Raw genomic sequence first — 12,377 nt, 5'->3', positions numbered from 1 at the left:
AGACTCAGGCTGCAGTGTGGGCCCTCCTGCAGACCCGAGCCCACTGGCTTTTGGACTAGAACTGATACCTTCTGTTCTCCAGGTCCTATGCGCTGACTGCAGGTCCCAGGGCTGCCCAGCCTCCCCGATGGTGTGAGCCAGTTCCTTGTCATCGGAACCCTGATTTCTACGCTGTGTCTTCTGCTACAGGAGCCTGACGTCAGCAGGGGACTGCCCTGCCATCCCTGGAGCCAGGTGTGTGGATCTGGAGGGGACTGGCCTATGGGACTCTTCCCAGCCAAGCCCCATGTCCATCTCAGGTGGGGCTGAGACAGGAGGGAAGCGGACAGGGCACAGCCTTTGAAAGAATGGCTGAGCCCGAGGACATGGCAGAAACGGGCTAGAACCAGGTGGGTCCAGGATGGTGGACGGGCTGACTTCCACTAGACCTTGAGTCTCAGTATTATTGTTGTTGTTCAGTCGCTCAGTCGTGTCCGACTGTTTGTGACGCCATGGACTGCAGCACGTCAGGCTTTTCTGTCCTTCACCATCTCCTGGAGTTTTCTCAGACTCATGTCTATTGAGTAAGTGATGCCATCCACCCATCTCATCCTCTGTCATCCCCTTCTCCTCCTGCCCTCAATCTTTCCCAGCATCAGGGTTTTTTCCAATGAGTCAGTTCTTCTCATCAGGTGGCCGAAGTACTGGAGCTTCAGTTTCAGCATCAGTCCTTCCAATGAACATCAGGCCTGATTTCCTTCAGGACTGACTGGCTTGATCTCCTTGCAGCTGTCGACTGAAAAAAATATACAACTTGAGTGTTGTGTGTTGAGTTCTATTTGGGGCAAAATTAGGACTGCAGCCCAGGGACAGCATCTCAGAGAGCTCTGAGAGCCTGCTCCAAAGCAGCAGTGGGGGAAAGGCAATACATGCGGTCTTGGAGAAGGGAGAGCGCAATACCACGAAGCGCTCATTTTACAAAAGGTGTTTTGTTAGTTGTGAGGCTCTGAGGTCACCATGAAGGGACTTAGGGCTTCTCTAGATATGAGGAGATGCAAGGATTGAGATCATAAAATCTGTTCCTAAAAACATCCAACTGTCTAAAGACCTGTCCCACCAGATTCCCTGGAGCACAGACAGCCTCCACCCACCCTGAACTCACTCAGGGGTTGCAGAAGGTCAGCAGCTATCGCAGCATGGGGTGTAATCTCCGGAGAGTCAGATGGCAAATATCTTTGTTGTTTAACTGTTGGCGATGCTCTTAGTAAGTGCCAATTTGTAGTTGACACAGTCCAAGGGACTCTCAAGAATCTTCTCCAACACAACTGTTCATAAGTATCAATTCTTAGGTGCTCAGCCTTCTTTATGGTCCAATTCTCACATCCATACATGACTACTGGAAAAAACCATAACTTTGACTATATGGATCTTTGTTGGCAAAGTAATGTCTCTGCTTTTTAATCTGCTGCCTAGGTTTGTTATAGCTTTTCTTCCAAGGAGCAAGTGTCTTTCAATTTCATGGCTGCAGTCACCATCTGCAGTGATTTTGGAGCCCGAGAAAATAAAGTCTGTCACTGTTTCCACTGTTTCCCCATCTATTTGCCATGAAGTGATGGAACCAGATGCCATGAATTTTGTCTTTTGTAATGTTGTATGTTAAGCCAGCTTTCTCACTCTCCTTTTTCACCTTCATCAAGAGATTCTTTGGTTGCTCTTTGCTTTCTGCCACTGGGGTGGTTTCTTCTGCATATCTCAGATTATTTCTGTTTCTCCCGGCAATCTTGATTCCAGTGTGTGCTTCTTACAGCCTGGCATTTTTCATGATGTACTCTGCATATAAGTTAAATAAACAGGGTGACAGTATACAGCCTTGACATACTCCTTTCCCAATCTGGAACCAGTCTGCTGTTCCATGTCCACGTCTAACTGCTGCTTCCTGACCTGCATACAGTTTTCACAGGAGGTCCGTCAGGTGGTCTGGTATTCCCATCCTTTTAAGAATTTTTCAGTTTATTGTGATCCACACAGTCAAAGGCTTTAGTGTAGTCAATGAAGCAGAAGTAGATGTTTTTCTGGAATTCTCCTGCTTTTTCTATGATCCAATGGCTGTTGGCAATTTGATCTAATCTCTGGTTCATCTGCCTTTTCTAAATCCAGGTTGAACATCTGGAAGTTCTTGGTTCACATACTGTTGAAGCTTTGCTTGAAGGATTTTGAGCATCACTTTGCTAGCATGTGAAATGAGCACAATTGTGCTGTGGTTTGAAAATTCTCTGGCATTGCCTTTCTTTGGGATTGGAATGAAAACTGACCTTTTCCAGTCCTGTGGCCACTGCTGAGTTTTCCAAATTTCCTGGCATATTGAGCAGCACTTTAACAGCATCATCTTTTAGGATTTAGGATTTGAAATAGCTCAGCTAGAATTCCATCACCTCCATCAGCATTGTCCATAGTGATGCTTTCTAAGGCCTACTTGACTTTGCATTCCAAGATGTCTGGCTCTAGGTCAGTGATCACACCATCATGATTATCTGGGTCATGAAGATCTTTTTTGTATAGTTCTTCTGTGTATACTTGCCATCTCTTCTTAATATCTTCTACTTGTTAGGTCCATACCATTTCTGTCCTTTATTGTGGCCATCTTTGCATAAAATGTTCCCTTGGTTTATACACACACACACACACATATATATATATAAAACATATATATATATATATATATATATATATACACACAGAGGGCTTCCCTTGTGGCTCGGCTGGTAAAGAATCTGCCTGCAATGCAGGAGACCTGGATTCAATCCCTGGTTTGAGAAGGTCCCCTGGAGAAGGGAAAGGCTACCCACTCCAGTATTCTGGTCTAGGAATTCCATGGACTGTACAGTCCATGGGGTCACAAAGAGTCGGACACGACTGAAGGACTTTCACTTCACTTCATCTCATATGTATACAGACATATACACACACGTTCCCTTGGTATATAGTCACAGTACACACTCACTGTGACCCCTCAGCAAGCCAAGTGACATGTCCACAGGTGCCCTGACAGTTCTTATGTCAATCATCAAAGACCGAAAAGTGGGCTGTGGCCCATTTCCTGGAAATCTCCACCATTTCCCCCAAATAGTTAGAATAATCCCCACCCCTTATTACTACTCCATGAAATCACCCAGCCCGTAAAAGCCAGCCACTGCATATTTCGAGGCCGCTCTCACCTTCTGAGATGGCCCACGCTCTGCCAGTGGGGAGTGTTTCTTTTTTAATAAATCGATTTCTTACTTTGTCTCTCACTGAATTCTTTCTGAGATAAGAGATCAAGAACCCAAGCTGCATTAACTCCTGAAACCAGGTGTGAGATCTCAGTTAAAGGACAAGTTTAGGCCATGTTTGAGTCCCAGCCTTATGGGTTCAAATCCCAACCTGAGTTCCATGGTTTCAGGATAACACACTCAACACCACGGCTGCCCATCTCCGGTGACCTTAGCCCCGCTTGTGAGAGCCCGCTGTTGCCCCTCGGATCTCGTCAGCCTTGGCCCTGCCTCACCTGAGGCTGAGGACCCCAGCTCCCCACGTCTGTCCTTCCAGCCCGCTCCCCACGTCTGTCCTTCCAGCTTGCCTTGAGTTCATCTCACATCTGCTTTGTCACCTACTCTCCTGCCATTTCCTGTCTTCACATCTTAGTCACCAACCTAGAACACCCATCCTTCACGCTAATCCTGCCCTTGCTCCTGTTGATCCCGAAAGCTCTGCCTCTGTGCACTGGTCCCAAATTGAACCCCAGAGATAGAGTTTTGGGTGAAGTAGAAAAGAATAGCTTTACCAGGCAGAGGGGGACACATGGGCTCCTGCCCTGAAACCCGTGCGCCCCCACCCTGGGGCGAATCGATGAGGAATTTGATAGTGAGGGTTCAAGGGCAGGGTTGCTAACAAGGATCAGGGTGTGTGCAGGCCCTGCACTCAAGTGGAAGAATCTGCCTGCCAACTCGGGAGATGCAGGTTTGATCCCTGGGTCAGGAAGATCCCCTGGAGGAGGGCATGGCAATCCCCTCCAGTGTTCTTGCCTGGAAAATCCCATGGACAGAGGAGCCTGCTGGGCTGTGGTCCACGGGGTCACACAGTCGGACACGACTGAGGAAGCTGAGCACAGGTACCGGTGGGTCTCCCGATGAGCTTCTCTGGTTCTCAAGGTTATCAAACTGCAGCCTTCTCTGGAATGAAGATGCTAACACCTGCCATTTGTTTGGGGTTTAAGAGGTCAAAGATCCTGTTCTGTGTATCTCTTCGGGTGGAACCAGGACCCTGCTCAATCCTTCACTATTGTATCTCAGCTGCTCCTCCCTTGTCTCCACATCCCTGCCCTTCCCTGATTAGCAACTGTCTGAAAGACTTCCATGCCCAGGATCCCCATGGGGTCTATAGGGTGGGGTTTCGGTGGACATCACATTCCCCTGGTGGGGGGACTTTGTCCGAACACAGTTGCTGGGCCCCAGCATAGTGTTTCTGAGTCATGAGGTCAGCAGGGGCAGGGGGGTGGGGGTGCCATGAGGATCTGAATTTCCACCCCGTTCAGGGGCTGCTTGCTGGTCCAGCCACCACTCTGAAGCTAGATTCTGTTGCAGTAACAAAGTCACCTTATGCTCTCATTCCTTTCCTTCCTCCCACACACAGTCTTACATGGGTTAGATCAGATCAGATCAGATCAGTCACTCAGTTGTGTCTGACTCTTTGCGACCCCATGAATCGCAGCACGCCAGGCCTCCCTGTCCATCACCATCTCCCGGAGTTCACTCAGACTCACGTGCATCGAGTCAGTGATGCCATCCAGCCATCTCATCCTCTGTCGTCCCCTTTTCCTCCTGCCCTCAATCTCTCCCAGCATCAGAGTCTTTTCCAATGAGTCAACTCTTCAAATGAGGTGGCCAAAGTACTAGAGTTTCAGCTTTAGCATCATTCCTTCCAAAGAAATCCCAGGGCTGATCTCCTTCAGAATGGACTGGTTGGATCTCCTTGCAGTCCAAGGGACTCTCAAGAGTCTTCTCCAACACCACAGTTCAAAAGAATCAATTCTTCGGCACTCGGCCTTCTTCACAGTCCAACTCTCTCATCCATACATGACTGTCATGAGAGTGTATGTTCCTCAGTTCTTTGTCTCGTCACAACAAAGATTTGGAGCAACGGACATTAAAGCCCTTGGTGCGTCACAGCTCTCGGGTCTTGGACAAACCATGCTACAGCTCTTAGGCAAATCAGTGTTACAGCTCCATTTTATTTAGAAGATAGCAGGAGAATCCAAGACTCAAAGAGAAGAGAGTGGAGGAGTGTGTGGGGAGGGAGGTGGCCAGGGGGGGAGAGAGAGAGAGAGAGAGAGAGAGAGAGCGCGCGCGCGCGCACGCACGCGGGAGAGAGAGTCCGTGAGAAAGCGCTTTGGCTCCTCCTTTTATATGTTTTTTCCTCCACCTGGGGCTGCCCTATGCAAATTGGGCTTAACCAGGAGTGCTGTTTGTTCTGCCTTAAGTCTTCACTCTGGTCCTCGGACCTTCCTGTCTTTTAGCCACTGCCATTTTGGACTCCTTTTCCCTATTCTACCTACCTAACATTCCCCCCTCAAGAGATGGGAGGCCCAATTCTTTGTGAATAGGGGCATCGAGGTCTTTCTGACTACTTCCTGCTGAACTGGGACGGTGAGGAGTATTGGGCCTCCCCCTCTTGCTAGTCTCAATCTTCAGAGTCCTTATAGCGGTGTCCAAGGGTGTGTGATATTTTCCGTGGTCAGCTTATCTTTGTTGAACTGGCACTGCATGTTGTAGCTGGTTGACCTGGGCAGAGACAAAACAGGTTAGACAATTGACAGTACATGGAATAATCATAGGCATCATCAATATAGCATAACGAGGATTAGTAGGGACATTGGTCAATTTTAAATTCACATCACCAGCATGGCTCAAGTCCCTCCTTGTTCAGGGATCAGAAGATCTATCTCCTGTCTATTTTGGAGTACAGTCTCTGTCAAGCTGTGTTGGCTCCTTAGAGTTATCCTGAGAAATCTTATCCCCAGAAACCAGATTTTGGGGGTGTTCATTAGAATGACACTCATTGGTAGTTCTAAATAGGTATCTGAGATCTCCCAGGGGCTCACAGGTGTATTGAGTGTCCTCTTCTGTTTTCTTCCATGGCTTGACTCGTGAATAGTGAATCCAGGAGTCATGTCCTGGTACCTTGACTGCTGTGGGGGTAGAAAGTATTACAGGGTAGGGGCCCTTCCATGTGGACTGGACTTTAATAAGGACTTGAGTTCCTGGAGCACATAGTGGTGACTCTTTAGAATCTTTTGGGTCCTGGTTGACACCCCACAAGCGTATATCCTGTTGGAATTGCCCAATGGCCACGGTATAAGACTGGAGGGTCTGAGCCTCTGGATCTAGGAAGAGGTCAATGACATAAACAAAAGGTCTGCCATAGAGTATCTCATAAGGACTAAGACCAACCTGTTCCTTAGGGGCAGTGCGGGTGCGGAGGAGAGTTATTGGTAAAGCCTCCTTCCATCCCAGGGAGGTCTCCTGGGTTATCTTTTTTATCGCTGATTTTAAGAATTGATTGGCTCTTTCTACTTTTCCTGAAGACTGAGGCCTCCAGGCACAATGGAGATAATAAGTAATGCCCAATGCTTTCGAGACCCCTCGGGTGACCTTAGAAGTAAATGATGTCCCACTGTCACTTTGTAATGACCTGGGCAGACCAAATCTCAAAATGATTTCATGGAGCAGTTTTTTAACTACCTCCTCAGCCTTCTCGGTCCGGGTGGGAAAGCCTTCAATCCATCCTGTGAATTATCTATCATAACTAATAGGTATTTATACCCTTGAGAAACTGGCATCTGGGTGAAGTCCATCTGCCAGTCCTCTCCTGGGTAGGCCCCACGTCGTTGGACAGGCTGGGCCAGCTGGGGTCTTCGAGCTCCTTGAGGGTTGTTTAATTGGCACGTGGGACAAGAGGAGACTACCTGTCTTATAGTTGTTTGGAGGCCTGTTCCTCTGAAGGACCTTTCTAGTAATCTTTGGAGGGCCTTTTCTCCTAAATGAGTAGTGGCATGTAAGGAGTTAATGAACTTCCATTGGAGGCTTCCAGGCAGAAAAAGGAGTCCCTCCTTTTGGAACCACCCCATATGATCTTCTTGAAAGCCCTCGATCTTAGCTTTAAGAGTCTCTCCTTCAGTATATGAAGGAGTTTCTGGCAAATTAGTCTGTGGAACTAAGGTGGCAATCCCTATTAGGTCATGGTTCTGTAATGCTGCTCTCCTAGCTGCCTGATCAGCTGCTTGGTTCCCTCGTGCCACTTCTGTGCTCCCTTTTTGGTGTCCTTTACATTGGGAGACTGAAACCTCAGCGGGCAGGTGGACTGCCTCCAAGAGTCGAAGAATCTGATCACCACATTTGATTGGGGACCCTCGGGGGGTCTAGGGGCCCCTTTCTTTCCAAACAGCCGCATGTGCATGTAGCACCAGAAAGGCAGACTTGGAGTCAGTGTAAATGGCTATTCTTTTTCCTTTTCCCAGCTCTAAAGCTAGAGTCAGGGCTATGAGCTCAGCTAATTGGGCTGAAGTACCTGGTGGTAGAGGCTTAGCCTCTATGGTCTCAAAATTGGAGACTACTGCATCCCCGGCTCTTCTTTTTCCATCCAGGACAAAGCTGCTTCCATCAGTGTACCAGATTTCTTCAGGATTGGTCAGAGGATCTTCTGACAATCCCTCTCGGGGTTTTGTCCAGTGGTCCAAGGTTTCTAGACAAGAGTGAAAGGGGAGAGAGCCCTCAGGGGTAGGTAGGAGGGTGGCTGGGTTAAGAACCTCACAAGGGGATATAGTGAGGCCTGGATTTTCCATCAGCATTACTTGATATCTGAGGAGTCTTTGATCAGACATCCATAAATGGCCTCTCCCATTTAGGAGTTGTTTTACTTGGTGGCTGGTAAAAATAGTTTGCCCCCAAAGGAAAGTTTTAAAGCATCTTCTATCATGATTGCAATAGCTGCAGGATTTCAAAGGCAGGGGGGCCAGCCTCGGGTCGTTGGATCGAGCCTCTTGGATAAGTAAGCTACAGGCTGGGGCTCAGATCCCAACCTTTGAGTTCACACTCCCAAGGCTCTTCCCTCTCTTTCATGGACATAAAGTTGGAACGCTTTTTCCGGGTCTGGCAACCTCAAGGCAGGTGCCTGAGTTAAGGCCTGTTTTAGTGTAGCTTCTGCCTCCTTTTGAGGAGTTCCCCACATCAGTGGGATTGAATCATCTCGTCCCTTTAAGCTTTCATATAAGGGCTGGGCAATTAGACCCTAGTTGGGTATCCAGATTCTACAATAACCAGTTAGCCCCAGGAAAGCTCACAATTGTTTTCGAGTCGTGGGGGAGGGCAACTGGAGGATTCCTTGTACCCGATCAGAGGACAGCCTCCTGGACCCGTGTGTAATCTGAACTCCCAGGTAAGTGACCTTTGTCTCAACCATCTGTGCCTTAGCACGGGAGACTTTATATCCCCTTTCTGCCAAGAAGTTTAGAACCTGAATTGCATGTTCTTGGGCACTTTTCTCATCTGGAGAGCAGATTAGTAGGTCATCTACGTATTGTAATATTTTCCCATTAGGTCCCAGGTCCAGATCTAGGAGATCCCGGCTAAGGGCTGTCCAAACAAGTGGGGGCTATCTCTGAACCCCTAAGGTAATACTGTCCAAGTCATCTGTTGGGGTTTTCTTCCTGGAGCCTCCCACTCAAAGACAAAAAGATATTGAGATTCTTTAGCCAGTGGTATGCAAAAAAATGCATCTTTGAGATCCAAGACTGTAAACCACTTGGCACTGGGTGGGATTTCTCCCAAGAGTACATAGGGATTGGGTACTGTGGGATGGAGGGGGACTATAGCTTCATTTATGATCCGGAGATCTTGAACCAGTCGCCAGGTTCCGTCTTTTTTCTTTACTGAGAGGATTGGGGTGTTACATGGCAAGCTGGTGGGGACCAATAGCCCACAAGCAAGGAATTTATTTATTAAAGGCTGTAGTCCCTCCCAAGCCTCTCTTTTGAGAGGGTATTGTTTCCAGTTAGGAAACCGAGTGGGATCTCGGAGGACAATGATGACCGGTTCAGCTTGGTGGGCTCGTCTAGGAATCCCCTGGTCCCACACCTGGGGGTTAATTTTGTCGTCCCATAGTTTTTGGTCCCTCTCTATTGAAGGTGTAATGGGTTCTTCAGTAGTAACCAGGAGCTGTAGAACTCTAGGGGCTGAAAAACTTCCCATCACAAGGCTGGTCCCCAGTTTAGTGAGTATATCTCTTCCCAATAAGGGGGTAGGACACTCAAGGACCACCAGAAACTGGTGGGAAAATATTTGTCCATCCCAGCAACAAAGAAGTGCTCGGGTGAATCTTTTAGTAGTTGCTTTTCCTGTAGCACCCAAAATGGTACAGGTTTGGGAGGAGAAGGCTCCGGAGTAGGAGATCAAGACAGAGTAGGTAGCCCCTGTGTCAACCAAGAAATTCTCGGACCTACCTGCCACACCAGCTGCGCCCTTGGCTCCAGCCCTGTGATGGTTATCTGTGACAGGCGGGCTGGCTGGAGCGGGCCGCTTCAGTCCTCTTGAACCATCGTGAGGGTAGGCTTGGCGCTTGACCTGGAGGCTCTTGGGTCCCCAGGGCAGAGTGCTGCCCAGTGTCCCAGTTGATGCATTTGTGGCAAGCCGTTTAGATGTCACGGTTTGGACACTCTTTGGCCCAATGCCCCGCCTGTCTACAGATCAGGCATCTGTCTCGTGCCTTGTCCCTCAAGGACTTGGGGTTTGCCATAGGGCTTCTCTGGAGGGTGGCCAGCATCTGGGCATGCCTTGTCTCTTTCTTTCTCTCCTTCTCCTGGGCCTTGGCCTCCTTCCCCTGTTCTCTGTTATAAAAGGTATTGGTGGCTGTCTGGACCGTCTCATCTAAAGAGGCAGCAGGGTCCTGCTGTCGTAGCTGCTGTGACTTAGTTCTGATATCTGATGCACAATGGGACAGGAATTTGTCCTTTAAAATCACCCGTCCCTCGTAAGAGTCTAAGTCCAGGTTGGTAAACTTTTGGAGTGCCTCTTTTAGCCTCTCCAGAAAGGCAATGGGGTTCTCATTGGGCTCCGGAGTTATTGCTGAGACTGGGCACAGTCCTGCAAGTAATAGGCTTCTTTATGTTTCCATGGGTGGACTTCCTTAGGGGTGCGTCTTTCTGAAGCTTATCCTACCCAGAACTGTTGCAACCCGAGAGCCATGTGTCCCCAGGTCAGGGTGCAGATCCCCAGGCAGGCTGACGCGTGACAGCCTCCTAGAGATCGAATCCCTGGGCAGGTCGAGGCGTGACGGCCTCCCGAGAATTGGGTCCCTGGGCAAGTCGAGGTGTGACGACCTCCTGGGACCCCTGGGACTAGAGGATCCCCGAACAGGTAGAGGCGTGACAACCTTTTGAAGACTGATCCCTAGGCAGGTCAAGGTGTGATGACCTCCTGGGACCCTCCGGACTGGAGTTTGGGCGTCCCCAAGATGTCCAGTGTGACCAGTATTGGGTAGGATTAGGGGGTTGGGTATTATAGAGTATTTCCCTCCCAAGGCCAGCCATTTTCTGGTTGTCTCTCCAGAAGATTGTAGAGGCACCCTTGTGGGTCTGGATAGGGCTCAGGAAAAGAGCATGAAACAGGAGGGAAGGGGGCAGAGCACAACCTTTGAAAGAATGACATAGCACAAGGGTATAATGTAAACCAATTAAAATCAATTGGGTCCAAGATGACAAGTCAAATTCAAGTAAACCTTAATCCCCAGGCTATAAGCCAACAGACACACCCAGAGGTGGCAGGACAGCTCCAAGGCAATAGAGGGAGGAGTGGGTGGTTCCCCAAAGGCTGGGATGATCCTCTCACTCATTAGCATATGAATTCCATCCCCTCACAAAACCTAGCCAGGCCTAATACCAAGGCCAAAGCCCTTGCCCTTGGCAATGGTTCACACCCTGAAGGGTGGCTTCTCTCTGGATCCTAACAAATCTACCTCTTATCGCTTTGTCTCTCAATGAATTTTTGCAATAAGACATCAGAGCCTGAGTTTCATTAGCTTTGGCCGGGCTTGAGCCCCGGTAGAGACCTGAAGGACAGAAGGAAAAAGTAGTCGGAAAAACATGCCAAGGAATCCCCTTCATAGCCCGCCGGAAAATTTGCTAAATATCTGACCGGTGCTCACAGTTTCATTGGTCTGATCTTTGGCACAGAGAAGAGAAAGGACAGAAGAACCCCCACCAGCTTGGGTAACATCTACTGGGGCTCAGCAGATAGCGCCTTTGGGACATGCTGAGGAGCAGCCTCTCCAGAGTCCCTCAGTTGTGCCCCTGCCACCCGCCTGTCGTGGGAGATTGGAGGAAACAAGAAACGAGATTGTAAAGGTCCCTCCAGCCATAGGAGCGAGGACCTCTTACTTTAACGGGAGGTCTTCTGGAATCTGAGACCGGGCCGTGTGAGCTTCCTGCTGAGTTCGTTTTTCGCTGTCCCGGTTTCCAGCACGATGGGCCTTCCCCTGCACTGGGTTTCTTCGCCTTCTGCTTCTAGCGCGGGAGCTTCGCTGAGTTGGCTCCTGCTGTGCTTGGCCTCTTCCACGCAGAGGTTGTTTCAGCCAGGTTATATCCGAGTCGTGGCACTTTTCCAATGAGTCAACTCTTCGCATGAGGTGGCCAAAGTACTGGAGTTTCAGCTTTAGCATCATTCCTTCCAAAGAAATCCCAAGGCTGATCTCCTTCAGAATGGACTGGTTGGATCTCCTTGCAGTCCAAGGGACTCTCAAGAGTCTTCTCCAACACCACAGTTCAGAAGCATCAATTCTTCGGCGCTCAGCCTTCTTCACAGTCCAACTCTCACATCCATACATGACCACAGGAAAAACCATAGTCTTGACTAGACAAACCGTTGTTGGCAAGGTAATGTCTCTGCTTTTGAATATGCTATCTAGGTTGGTCATAACTTTCCTTCCAAGGAGTAAGCGTCTTTTAATTTCATGGCTGCAGTCACCATCTGCAGTGATTTTGGAGCCCCCAAAAATAAAGTCTGACACTGTTTCCACTGTTTCCCCATCTATTTCCCATGAAGTGATGGGACCGGATGCCATGATCTTTGTTTTGTGAATGTTGAGCTTTAAGCCAACTTTTTCACTCTCCACTTTCACTTTCATCAAGAGGCTTTTTAGTTCCTCTTCACTTTCTGCCATAAGGGTGGTGTCATCTGCATATCTGAGGTTATTGATATCTCTCCCGGCAATCTTGATTCCAGCTTGTGTTTCTTCCAGTCCAGCGTTTCTCATGATGTACTCTGCATATAGGTTAAATAAGCAGGGTGACAATATACAGCCTTGACGTACTC

At 48.8% G+C, this 12,377-nt stretch overlaps 1 long non-coding RNA gene across 1 annotated transcript; it reads right to left on the bottom strand.

Annotated features, from left to right (window-relative positions):
* Nucleotides 1-5,584: 5,584 nt before the first annotated feature.
* LOC129652211 (uncharacterized) lies at nucleotides 5,585-11,577 on the bottom strand. Its single transcript, XR_008714492.1, has 3 exons — nucleotides 11,444-11,577; nucleotides 7,582-7,755; nucleotides 5,585-5,795 (listed from the first exon to the last, which is right to left on the bottom strand). It is a non-coding gene; the product is annotated as an uncharacterized LOC129652211 (long non-coding RNA).
* Between the last annotated feature and the right edge of the window lie 800 nt (nucleotides 11,578-12,377).

The sequence above is a fragment of the Bubalus kerabau genome, chromosome 5 (genome assembly GCF_029407905.1).
Source record: "Bubalus kerabau isolate K-KA32 ecotype Philippines breed swamp buffalo chromosome 5, PCC_UOA_SB_1v2, whole genome shotgun sequence".
NCBI classification, from domain to species: domain Eukaryota; kingdom Metazoa; phylum Chordata; class Mammalia; order Artiodactyla; family Bovidae; genus Bubalus; species Bubalus kerabau.
Note: the sequence above shows the minus strand (reverse complement) of the source record. Positions and strands in the feature narration are given on the sequence as shown.